Below are 13436 nucleotides of genomic sequence, written 5' to 3'. Positions count from 1 at the left end.
TTTTATGCAGGGTTGGTCAGTTAACTCTATCTGTTGGTGTTGTTATATATATAAAGGATGAATGGTGTAATGTAGTGTTAGTCCTTTTAGCTTTGCGGGTTGCAAGTAAGGCGCTGGCCCGTAAGGCGAGGCCACGGCTACCTAAATTTCTTCCACGTTCCTTAATGTATATATCTCACTCCAAAGAACAGGCCGCTAAAATACCTGTCCTTAACTTCTTGGACTCTGGACAGAGTCATTCACTCAGTTGATATTGCTCGTTGAGTATATATTTGCAAATCAAGGTACACACGATAACGTAACACGGTGATTCAAACCGCTATGAAAGCTGTTACAAGTAGAATCGCATAAAGTTAAATAAATACATTTTTTTACCGCGGACCCCTAAAATTTTCTTTCATCTCGCGTGGACCACTGTAGGCAAAAAAAAATTAAAAAATTACGGCATAAATTGACGTCACAGTACAAATAGACTTCATAAATTTGCTGATTTTGGTCCAAAATTGTGAAAGTGAAATGGCGTCTAAATACATTCAGCGCAAAACCGTTTTATTTTTAATTAAATTGATTTCTTTAATAAATTGATTACTTCTTAAATAAACACTAATATTTCAATTAGACCTTCATGGACCCCCTATAAAAAGTAGTTTACGGACCCCCAAGGGACGAAGTTTACAACTAAAATGCGAGGAGACGTTTAAGGGAATGTTTACTCGCCTAATGCATTAGGTTTTTGGATTACAGGATATACGTAAAAGACAAGTAAATAAAGAATTTATAACTAGGCGTGTAGGACTTTTGCCAACCATGAGCCCCAATATAATGTAGTACTTATACGTGAAGCAACTTATTCGTTTTTTCTAGCAACATCGGAGCCGGAGAAATCAATAAATATCAGTTTGCTAATTTCCATGCCAATTGCTAAAGTTGAAATTAACAAAGTCTTAAGAGTGGGCTCCAACAAACTTTATACAAGTTTGCCTTTCAACCAACGTGTTTTGATCCTCTATGTACTTACACATTTAAAGTGTTTTTATTGGTCATTACTGTTTTTAAAAAGCCGTTCTACATACATTTATTTTAACCCCTTGGTGATTTTACTGAGCATTGCAAGGTATCAAGGCGTTTCAACCTAATTAAACAGTTCGCCTGTCTCTAACAAACGAGACACCAGTACATGTTGAACGACTGGAAATGACTTTATTAACGTAGCTAAACACAGTAAGGCAGTTTTACAATCTATTGTATGTATTCAATGCAGCAATCTTGAAAAATAACTTTTAATGAGACACAATAACGCAATGGCAGGGGTCGCATGTGCAAAGGTAAATTGCATTAGTTTCTATCACAAAGTACAACTTAGTGATAACTTAATCGCAAAATAAAAAGCCACGTTACATGTTTGTTTTTTTACTTTGTGCTTTACTGTTTAATGCTAGTTATTAATGCAGACGTAAGCAATGTTGAATTCATGCCAAAACGTGCAAACTATTTCCTGTCGACACAATTTGCTTTACACGAACACCAATTGGTAATTCACGTCTCAATAAGTCGGTATTTTACAAAACACGACAAGATTGGAAGCTTATGGGTCTTGCAACCAAAAACCATACTTAGCAGAATGGAATAGCTTACTTTTAAAAAAGCCAAACGAAAACAACATTTAAGCAAAGGAAGAAAGCAGCGGGTTGCGGTAAATGGTTAACGCTCAATTTTATCACGAAAATATTTTTAACTATTTTAAATTGCGACAGGGAGTTACAAACAACAGACTTACATCTGTTTGACCGGTCACTTATATTTCAGGCGTTATCAGATTCAATATATTTTACTATTGTGGTTTCGTCTACTTAAGCTTATAGGAGATTTAAGTTTAAACATTTTGATGTTCTTCTGTCTTTCTTGATGTACAAAGAGATATGATATATACATCGGGGGTGCAAATTTCCAATGTTAAATACATTATTGATGACGTCGAAATGAATTTAGCCAGTTATAAAGCGCTGTTGACTGAATATTAAAGCAAGTTATCTATCTGACTTCATCCACTTAGAATTAAATAGGCTATCTCGACATTTCAACGTGCGTATTGCCAGATTGAGGAATCCAAATTAAATTCGAAAATTCAACACAGCTCCTCTATCATTGATTAGCCTACAGCGCCAAGCTAATACAAACAAGTATGATTCTACAGAGTACAGATAGCATAAAAGGATACAAAATAAGACAACTGTGTTAACATTCGGGTGTTAAAAGTTCTGTTGTGACTGGTTTAGGCAGCTAGGTCAAGGAAAATAAAAATAAAAAAAGGAAATAAATGGAAATGATTTACTACTTTATCAATCGAATACGCTTCATCCAGATCATAGACGTTATTCGTTCGTTACAGCGTTTAAGCGTGAATCAGTGCTAAATGAATGGTTGAACAAGCTTTTTAACGACGACCAAAGGGAACTCATGAACATGATTTATTGGCGATGAATGGTGAACCTGTTTAAACAAATATGCATAGAAAACGCGAGTCATTATATAGATTGTGGCGTATGCCGTTCATTGCTGGCATTACAACACTCAACTCTTTGATTAAACAGTGAACTTGTGGTTGATTTACAAAGGTTGCATCATGCGTTGAGATTCTTTTTAAATACACGGCATTTTATAAATTAAAGAGATGTTAGTTTTTTAACTTTTGTTTTTCGTGTTTAAATTTCGTGTTTGTACAAAGTCACCATTTTATTTCAAGTAAAAAAATTTGCCTGAATACGAATGGTGAAAAACAAACCATTTTCTTTTTACATCAATGACAAATATTAATAATACTAAGTACAGAAATTAGTAAACCGAAAATTACTCAAGTCAGTAGAATATCACTTTTCGCTATTACTTGATTTAATGCAGCTTATATACAACCAACAAACATATATCAAACTTAATTTTAATCTTTATCACTTAATCCATCAACTCATAATAGAAAATTCAATTAGTTTATGTTTTTTAAGAAGTATGATGTAATTTAAATGATACATACTTACGACGTTATATGGTTCGGTAATTAATCACCGAGAATAATATTATCTTCGAACTCATTTTCTTCCTGTAAAAAAATATGTTTGTGATTTAAAAAACAACAAGCATCAAGCATGTCTTGCATTGTTTGAAACATACCTAACAATAAGTGAGATAGGAGGTTTTAATGATCTAAACTTATACGATATCTTCATCGCTTTTGTACTGACAGTTTTTCCTTGTTTGAAGTACAGTACAGTAGTGTAAGTATAGTAACTCACCATGAAGCCTCTGTAGTAATCATTTGGTCTGCTTAGTCTGTCCATCAAACCGAAACCACCTCTAAAAGGTAAAACAGCAAGTTTGTTAAGTATTCCACACTGCATTTCGAAAAGGGTTAATTATGGTCCGAAATGACTTAAGACATAGTCATGCATTTTTGATTCAACACTCAAGTCGACCATGTTTAAATCAAGATGTGGGTGCGTTTATGTTTAAGTAGCCTTGGCGTCAATTGATTGGAGGTTTTGAACTAGCCACCATGTTAAGGTGTTCAATATTGGGCGGCCTTACATTTTTTGCATATTTTATTTTACGAAGTTGGTTAAAAAGCGCACTACTACCATACAGGTATTCAAATCTAACAGAAAGGTATAAGCTTGCCAGTTGATTTAATTCTAGCATTTAATTCCATGCAGAACTTACTCTCCTTGCGACATTGCTATTTCTGCCAGCATCAAAAGGGCGGCAAACACAACAGCAACAAATACCAGTTTGTTCATTTCGATGTGGGTAGCTTGTAAGCTAAATAGATTTGTTTACCTAGATAAAAAAATCATCTGATTGAATAATTATTACTAAAATGACCAATCAATTACCACGAAAATAATAATCTTGTTATATGTTAACGCAGTGCTTTTCAACCTTATTTCGCGGCGACCCAAATATTAACCGGAAGTATGACGACTAAGCTTTGGCGACCCAATTTTTTTTTTTGTTTTCTTGTAAGCGAAATAAAAACTAGCTTCTTGTAAGTGAACAAAAAATACGCACTAGCAAAAATAATTTATAATTTTAATAATTATTACAAGACATTATTTGTATTGCTTCCTTAATTTTCTTAAGAAAAAATGTTCTCAGAACCAACCTCAATTAGTATAAACATGTGACTATACTGCGGTCGGCGACCCAACCAAATAAAACAGCCACCCATAGGTTGAGAAGCACTGTATTAACGCATGTGATAATTCTTTTCTTGAAACTCGTATTTCCGCGAAATGTTCTCCTGGAGCGACTTAAACTCGTTCTTCATAACTAATGCGTAACTGCAAATTGTGTTGGTTTATTCGCTATTAACGCGAGTAACTTGTGCTACAGACCGACATCCTTCGAAGCTCACAATGGCTTCCTGCTGTTAGAATTCGGAGTAAAAGTTTAAACGTGTCACGGTGATTTTTACAGAGAAAAACGCAATTCTGTTCCCATACCCCAGTGTTTCTCTAAGACAGGGGTCAGGAACCTCTTTAGCCAAGGGAGCCATAAAAGCCAAATGTTCTTGGTTGTATGTCCATGAGAGCCATATAATGCTTTTTACATCTAGTTATAGGTTGAAAAAAATAACAATTTGAACAAGGCCCTTTATTCTGTTCTTATATAAAGGACAGCATATATCTAAACACTCCCCGAAAACTATAAATACGATTCGCGCAAATCGCCGAAAAAAATTTACTACTGTGTGTGTTAAAACGCGTGTTTTATTCAAATTATGCAAGTGATAGCTTAGATTTATTTTTTCATATTTTCCGAGTAATAAATTGCAAATCTCATTTAACAATTTATTTCGCTAAAGAAATATGTCTGTCTCAAACAAACAAGACACCAATGCAAGTTGAATGTCATGAAGTAACGTTTATTAACGTATAGTAGTGCACTTACAACTTTATGCATTTAATTCGGAAATTTAAATTATAACTCTAAATTATACACTGTATACCAGGGAATAGTCTTTTTTGCTTATGTGCAAAGTTCAACTGCAATAGGCATTGGAGAACCCGCATAAGCCAGGTCTAAACTATCTTTTATTTACAAATGTTAGGCCGTTATGTGCGAAGTTTAACACACAAACTATTTGTCAACTGCATAAACACATTTCACAAGTAAGAAAATCCAAGGTTAACTTAAATTGAACTAGTCAGCTTTTTTACAGCCGTAAAAAGCCGTTGTGCTGCTTGATAAACTTCTATTATATTCACCAACAAATATAATACTTTGTGTGCGCTTGAAACTGTTTCGAACACAAAACAGTTAAAAGCCATGTTACATGAGTTTTGTTCTTTGCGCGTTACTGTAATGCTATTTTACTAACGAAGACGAAAACGATGTTGGATTCATTCCAAAACATGCAAGCTATTTCCTGTACACGCAAACATTTTCCACACGAACATCCTCTGGTAATTCACGTCGCTGCAAATCGCTTATTGACATGACTTTAGTGTATTTAAGTAACTGTTTTTGGATGACTTGACTTTTCATGACAAGGACTTGACTTGTAGTTGATTCCCGTAATTATAATTTGACTTATTATTTATTAAAAAAGACTTCACTTGAACTTAGTTGACTGAATTAAATCGATATTAAACGAACTGTGCGTATTGTTAGATTACGAGATTTTTTTCACGTTGGAAATATTGAGAATAGCTCCGCGTTTAGTAAGTTCGGCTGTGACAAGTATTGCATTTAAATAGAAGTGTTTTCCACAGCGAGCCATAAGTAATAAAACGAAATGGCCGGCCTAACAACGCTGGGCTGCGGAGTCGGTTAAATATAACCTGCGTACAATTCCGGAGTTTGACTACGGCCATAAAAATAAAAACCAAGTAAGACTCACACCAAATGTGCGATGTTTTGCGTCATGGTGGATATACAGCAATCCACTCATAGAGGTGTCATATGAATTTAATACCAACAATACATGATTCAATGACACATGAACACACATTAACCACTGAGGTCTAGCCCTTCTGAAGCTGCTTTTTGACCAACGATTACGGCTTACGTATAATTAGTACACCGAAAGCCACTGCGGCTTCACCGAATATATCAACAGATTCGGTGGGTCTGCAATGGCTTTCGGTGTACTAATTGCGTTTTAATGCATTTTCTCTTACAATTTACAGTCTGTTTACAATTTACAGTCTGCTTGTTAGTTTTGAAATTTGGTACTGCGCACGCGCGCGTCGAACTCGGAACTCTGGTACTCTTAAGATGCCTTACTCATTTTCCATGTCCCCACTTCGCAACCCTGCCAGCAAGGAAATAGAAATTGGAGTGATCGATTTTAAACTTTAGCAGCAAGCGAGTAAGCTGTATTGAAATTTACAGAAATGAACCTTCCGTTGCAAAACCTTTAAACGGCGACGAATAGAAAGATGATTGAACACGCTTTAACGATGATAGACGTGGTACACGGAAAGATGCTTTATTGACAATGGAAAGTAAACCTGTTAAAAACACATTTAAATTAACACCACGACAAATATGACTAAATAAATTGTGGCACTTGAGCTTTTCTTAACCCAAAGCATTGAGCTTTTCGATTAAATACTGAAATCCTGAAACTTGTTTTTTATTTGATTGATTTAGTTACATGCTAAAGATATAGATGGCTCAATACTGTTTCTATTAGTTTTACTTATCTTATCCTAATGCAAGGTATGCAGAATTGACACTCTTAGGTGTTTCATTTCTACTTTATTTAGTTTGTGTTACAAATAACTCCATTTGCTCCATTTGAGCCATATTACGTTAATAATCACTTAATTCCGCAACCCATAATATTGAGTTGAGTTAGTTAGCTTTAATAAATGCAAAAGTGCATGTTGTAACATAAGTCACTAAAACAGATGTTTAACTCACGAAGTTTGATGGTTTGCTGATTAATCTTCCAAATTAAAATTATTTCCGAATCCAAGATTTTCCTGTAAAAATCGGCAATTTTTTAATTTTCAACATTTGAAAAATTGAGTGTCGTCGATGCGATATTTAGAATTTCCGATACCACTTTCGTCAAAGAAAACATTAAACCGATTATGTGGTGCAAAGGAAGAGAAAAATTCGGATGGCAAACACGTTTATATTGTTATACAATAAACTTAACACTTAATCGGTGAGTTAATAAACATATAAAAATTTATTTGTAGAAGTATAATATGAACTATTAATGTAATGTAGCTTAAAAATTAATGCCAAATCCAAAAAGGTCGAGTAAATCGACATCATCTGAAAAAGACGTTTCGATACGAGCTTGTATCATCATCAGTTATTGTGACTGAAATCTTTTCAACCTCCGTTATAAAATGTGAACCGCAATTATTTTCTTTTAAAGTTTCTAATCATTCGGAGAGCATTAACTAGCACATTCACGTGTTAAAGCAGGTACAGCGGTAATGATACGACTAATGATGATGATACCAGTCCGCATCTCAACGTCTTTATTTAGCTTTGACAATCATTTTCCGGCTATATAAGTGTGTCTCGTAAGACGACGTTATTACTTCCAACCGGCAGTTCCTCCTGGTTTAACTACAAATACAGCGATGGATTTTATAGCATTTGCATTTATCAATTTACCATGAAGTCCTTGTGATAACCATCTCCTTGTTTGCCGAATCTGTCAAATTTCCCGTAATGGCCGCTAAAGGTTAAACAAAGTTTGTAAAATAACATAGGTTGCATTATGAGAAGGCAATTATCAACAAACGGTGCATTTGGTCCGGGATTAAGTTCAAATGGCTTTAGCTAAATTCATGTCATTTTGCCTTTAATAATCATTTGAACTTATTTGAAAACAGTGAGGTGATATAGCACATACGGTAAAGGTATAAGTCAACATAGCCAAGTCTACATTGTAGCTATAGAGTATCAAGAAAACCTAGGGTAGTCGAAATAGAGATATCGCAGCACAAGTAAAATGCTACCGTGTATTCCATATTGGTGGACCTTAAACTGATTTTCGTGCATCTTTATACTTTATTCAGTTAGAAAGCGCGCTAATATCACGTAGCCTTCTGTACGTACAAAGGATAAAATATAGCGATGCAAAAACTCAACTTACCCCCGTTTTTGCGACATTGCTATTTCTGCCAACATCAAGACTACAGCAAACACAACAGCAACAATAACCAGCTTGTTCATTTCGACGTACTTATTGCGTTGTAACTCAATAAAAAGAGCTTACCCAGCTTAAAATGGGATGTTTGGTTAAAAATATGAGTTATCACTGAAGTACACAAGCAGCGCTATCATAGTATTTAACTAGTTTTACCATACCGCATGTGATAGGATCAGTGTTGTACACAAGTTATTTTGAAATTAATTTAGTCCAAGTCAAGTCATTATTGAAGAAGTCCTCTTGTAAACTAATAAAAGTAATAAATGCGGCCGACTATATAAGCAATAACTGAGCTAAAAAAACAGACAAATCGTAGTTAAATTTTGTTTTACGTACAACATTTGAGACAAACAAGTCTATTATATTACAAAAAAAATAATTAGAAAAAAAAAAAACATAAAAAAAAATACAAAAAAAATAATTAGATTTTATTTTAAACCTATAGTTGTCGTCAAAATGACTTGGGTCAAGTCAATTCATTTTAGTCCAAATATTTGTATCGATTCAAGTCATTGAAATTGGTGTCTTTAAATGAACTTATTTCAAGTCATTGATCTAAGTCAGGTGCGTGCAACCTGATTGCACTAAGCGCTGCAAATTTTTTGTTCTTGAAATGCTTTTGAATAGCTACCTGTGGTCCATATAACAATAGTATAATAAAAATTGGTCTCAATAAAGAATAAGTTATCTCAATAAGTTTCCACAGTTGAGAAATTTTGTCGCTTTAAAGATGGCATTGTTCGGTTCAATGTACGTGTGTGAAAAAGTTTTTCTGAACTCGGGCTTATCAAATCCCCTCATCGGCCAGAACTGACTAATGTACACTTTAAAAATGGACTCCGGGTTGCCAAAACTTAATTCAAGTAAACCTGGATATCGTGGTTGGGAAAGCAAGCCAACTTTAAAATTAAAAAAAATGATTTTAAAATCTTTTCCGTTGATTCGCAGTAAACTAAAAACGAAATGGTTTTCTTTTCGTGATAGTCACTAACAGGTAGTCGAAATATATGGAAGTGGCCCGTGGTCTAATACGAATACACATATTTGGCCCGGCAGTGTGAAAGGTTGCACACCCCTGATCTAAGTCATGACTGCACTGGGTAAGGCATCTTTTTACATTTCTCTACCTAAGCCTTTTGACATTTCTCTACCCCATTTCTTGTCAACTGCATTGAAATCGCTGTTAACCCTTATTCCTCCACTAGCAACACTCATTCAAGCTGATTTCCTGTTTGAAACTTGTATGATGAACGATGTTTAAACGTGTCTGGCAACTTTTTTCTAAGAAATAACGACCATTCCGTGCTGCTACTCACTTTCTTGTAATGACGCGTTGGGCTATTTGAAGTTTTCTGAACCACGCACAAGACGATAAACGTGAACGACTATTTATGTGGCAGTCATATTATGAAAGCCGAACTTTCAGTGTTATAGGCCTATAGACTGCTATGCAGCATAAATCATGATTTTTAATGGGACCGCCGACCTCAAGGTGTTCCCTAAAATCACAGGAGTATAGGCTACTTAATAGTTTCGAAAATCTATTTTATATCGGTATTAGGAAAAATGTATAGCAAAAACTGGATTAAGTGTTTTGGGATAAAACTAAATTATATTTGCTTTAACATTGATTGCCTCCTGTTACGTAATATGGCTTGGTAATAGTGCTATAATGGGTATGCCAAAAGCTTGACTTATGGTGCACTTAAGCCACTGTTTTCTTAAGACTTGACTTGATATAAGTCTTGTAAATGAACTTACTTGGCCTAACTTAAGTCATTTAGACAAATTTCATGTCTTTGTGACTCGAATGTGTTTAGTTATTTAATCCAATTATTAAATGTAACAGTCACTGTATTTACTATCATTGTTTCCTTTAGTATTTTGATTATAAAGTATTTCGCCCTAATACGTGTACAACGGTATAATGTCAAGGATAACAAAGAAATTAATTTGGCCATTACTTCAGTTTTGTGAACTGGTGATAATAACAAGGAAGATAATAATCACCGTTCAGACTGTCTCGAAATTTCAACGTAAATATTTCCAGGTCGAGATTTTATTTACAGTCAAAACATAGAGAATAGCTTCTCTTTTAGGAAGTTGGGCTGCGAAACAAACATGATCGTAAAACAATCACATTTAAATAATTATGTTTTACACAGCAAGTCATAAGTGATAAAATGCAAAAACTGCTACCTTACAGTCAGGGCTGCGGATTGGGAGTCGGTACTTGGGACTTTAGTAATACTGCGTAAAACTACCCGAGTCTGGAGTCCGATGCAAATATGCTCATCACCAAATTTCCTGGTTGGAAAATATTTCACTATAGGCAATACAACCTTTACAATTTACACTTTGCTCATCAGTTTCGAAATTCGGTACTGCGCATGCGCACGTCGTATTAGGGACTCGGGTGGTCTTATACTCTCGAGTCCCCAGTCCCAAATCTCGAGGCCTGACTCCGACTCCACAGCCCTTCCAGGAAGGAAAATGGAATCGAAGTGATATATTTTACACTTTAGCAGCAAGCGAATACGTTAAAATGAAATGTACAGAAATCAATCGTCCGTTTTAAAACCTTTGAACGGCGATGTAGAAAAATATGGTTGAACACGCTTTAGCGACGACGCGGTAGACGTAGAGATGCTTTATTGACAATGGGACGTAAACCTGCTGTTGAAAACACGTTTAAATTAACACCACGACAAATATGACTTTTAATGGGTTGTGGCACTTGTGCTTTGCCTAAACAAAAGCATTGAGCTTTTCGATAAAATACATTTGTTTTTTTGTTTGATTGATTTAGTTACATGCTAAAGATATAGATGACTCAATACTGTTTCTATTAGTTTTGCTTATCTTATCAAAATTCATGCAGAATTGACAATACTTTAGGCGTTCCATTTCTACTTTATTTAGTTTGTGTTACAAATATGCTAAACTTCATTTAAGCCACATCACGTGATTAATCACTTAGCTCATAATATTGAGTTGAGTTAGTTCAATTTAAGCAAAATTCATATATGTTGAAATTATAGGTGAATAAAACAGAAGTTTGACTTACACAGTTTGATGGTTTGATGATTATTAATCTCCCAAATTAAAATCATTTCCGAATCCAAGATTTGCCTGTAAAAATCGGCAATGTTTTAATTTTTAACCTTTGAAAGATTGAGTTTTGTAATTCCCGATAGCAGAAAACATTAAACAGCTTAGGTGGTACAAAAGACAAGTCAAATTCGGATAGAAAACACGTGTATATTGTTATACAATAAACTTTATCCGTCAGTTATAATTATGAAAATGATGTCTTAAATGTGTACAGTATGCACCAATAATGTAATGTAGCTTGAAAATTAACGGCAAATTCAAAAGGTCTAGTAAATCGACATATCTGAATAAATACGTTTTGATAATTTATTTTCAAGGAACTACATAAATGTGCCTCTTAAGACCTAGTTTATTAAGCAGAGCAATAGCCTCCAATAGTATTCGCATTAGCTTTAACTTACCATGAAACCTTTGTCGTCATCGTCTACTGGTTCGCCGAGTCTATTGAATTTACCGTATTGGCCGCTGAAAGTTTGTAAGACAATTTTGTTTACATTATGAGAGGGCAATGATTAAAGTGCGGTACTTTGGGCCAGGGTTAATTTAAATGGCTTTAGCCAAAGTCATGTCATTTTGACTTTAATAGTAATTTGCAACCTTTTGAAAACGGTGAGGTAATTTATCACATAAAGGTATAAGGCAACATAGCCAAGTCAACTTTGTACCAAGAGTTCCGAGAAAACATTGGGTAGTCAAAATAAAGATATCGCAGCGCCAGTAAAATTCTAGCGTGTATTCCGTGTTTGTGAACCTTATACTTGTTTTCTCGCATCTTTATACTTTCTTCAATAAGAAGCGCGATCACGTAAGCCTTATGTCCGTTCATAGGGTCAAAATAAAGCAATGCGATTACAATCTTTATGTAAATGCCCAACTTACCCACCCGCGATTTTGAGACATCGCTATTTCTACCAGCATCAAGAGTACAGCAAACACAACAGCAACAAAAAACAGCTTGTTCATTTCGCTGTGGCCTACTTATAACGTTGTAAGTCAACAGAAAGAGCTTAATTTGCTTAAAGTCGGATGGTTGTTTGAAGTTATGATTTATCACTGAAAGATACAAGCAACGTCATCATAGTATTTAACTCGTTTTAGCATAACGCATGTGGTAGGACCAACGTTGTATACAACTTCTTTTGAGACGAATTTAGTCCAAGTCAAGTCATGTGCAAAACACAACAAGTCCCAGGCAACTTATTATTAAAGAAGTTTATTTAAAGTCCAGTCATTGACATAAAAAGAATTGAAATAAAACGTTAAACTAATAAAACTGATAAACTCGTCCGACTGTGAACAATTACTTAACTAAAAATAACCAAACGCAATGTGCAGCAAGCAAATTGTTTTTGGTACAAAGTTGAGACGAATAAGTCAATTTTATAACAAAATTTTTTTAAAAACACTTTTGTTTTAAGGAAACCTTTCTTTAGACACCAGTTATTTATTTATAAAACTCAAGTCAAGTCAAATCATTTGTGTCAAATTATGAACTGGGCAATCTCTCGAAAATTCTTAATTTAAGTAATATTCTGTTCACAGGAAAAACACAACTGCAGACTGAATTGAAATCGCAGTTTGTCCCTACACCCTTCTCACTAGCTGATTTCCTGTTTATTAAAACACTTGAATATTGAATGACGCTTAAACGTGTCTGGCAGCTTTTTGCAAAGAAGGAAATACCATGCCGTGATGTGACTAACTTTCTTGTAAGTTAGTCTTGTGACGCATTGGGCTATTTAAATAATATACAGCTATATATATCTTTAACATGTAATTGCCAGGAATTCAGTATTGAATCAAAAAGCTAAATGTTTTAAATTAGGCAAAGTACAGCAAAGTGCCACAGCAAATATTAATTTGACGTGGTGTTAATTTAAACGTGTTTTCAACAGCAGGTTTACGTCCCATTGTCAATAAAGCATCTTTACGTGTACCACGTCTATCATCGTTAAAGCGTGTTCAATCATCTTTCTATTCGTCGCCGTTTAAAGGTTTTAAAACGGACGATTGATTTCTGTACATTTCATTTTAACGTATCCGCTTGCTGCTAAAGTGTAAAATATATCACTTCGATTCCATTTTCCTTCCTGGAAGGGCTGTGGAGTCGGAGTCAGGCCTCGAGATTTGGGACTGGGGACTCGAG

General features: G+C 34.7%; 2 long non-coding RNA genes across 3 annotated transcripts; both read right to left on the bottom strand.

Annotated features, from left to right (window-relative positions):
- Nucleotides 1–6175: 6175 nt before the first annotated feature.
- LOC146141062 (uncharacterized) lies at nt 6176–8227 on the bottom strand. Its single transcript, XR_014501374.1, has 4 exons — nt 8120–8227; nt 7636–7699; nt 6922–6983; nt 6176–6506 (listed from the first exon to the last, which is right to left on the bottom strand). It is a non-coding gene; the product is annotated as an uncharacterized LOC146141062 (long non-coding RNA).
- Nucleotides 8228–10237: 2010 nt separating this feature from the next.
- On the bottom strand, nt 10238–12338 carry LOC146141061 (uncharacterized). Of its 2 annotated transcripts, none has more exons than XR_014501344.1 (4): nt 12174–12338; nt 11692–11755; nt 11244–11308; nt 10238–10852 (listed from the first exon to the last, which is right to left on the bottom strand). It is a non-coding gene; the product is annotated as an uncharacterized LOC146141061 (long non-coding RNA). The 2 variants fall into 2 exon arrangements; XR_014501345.1 differs by having other exon boundaries at nt 10238–10849.
- Between the last annotated feature and the right edge of the window lie 1098 nt (nt 12339–13436).

Source organism: Ascidiella aspersa, chromosome 6, assembly GCF_963924565.1.
Source record: "Ascidiella aspersa chromosome 6, kaAscAspe10.2, whole genome shotgun sequence".
Classification (NCBI taxonomy): Eukaryota; Metazoa; Chordata; class Ascidiacea; order Phlebobranchia; family Ascidiidae; genus Ascidiella; species Ascidiella aspersa.
The sequence above is the reverse complement of the archived record's forward strand: the minus strand, read 5'-3'. Positions and strand labels throughout refer to the sequence as shown.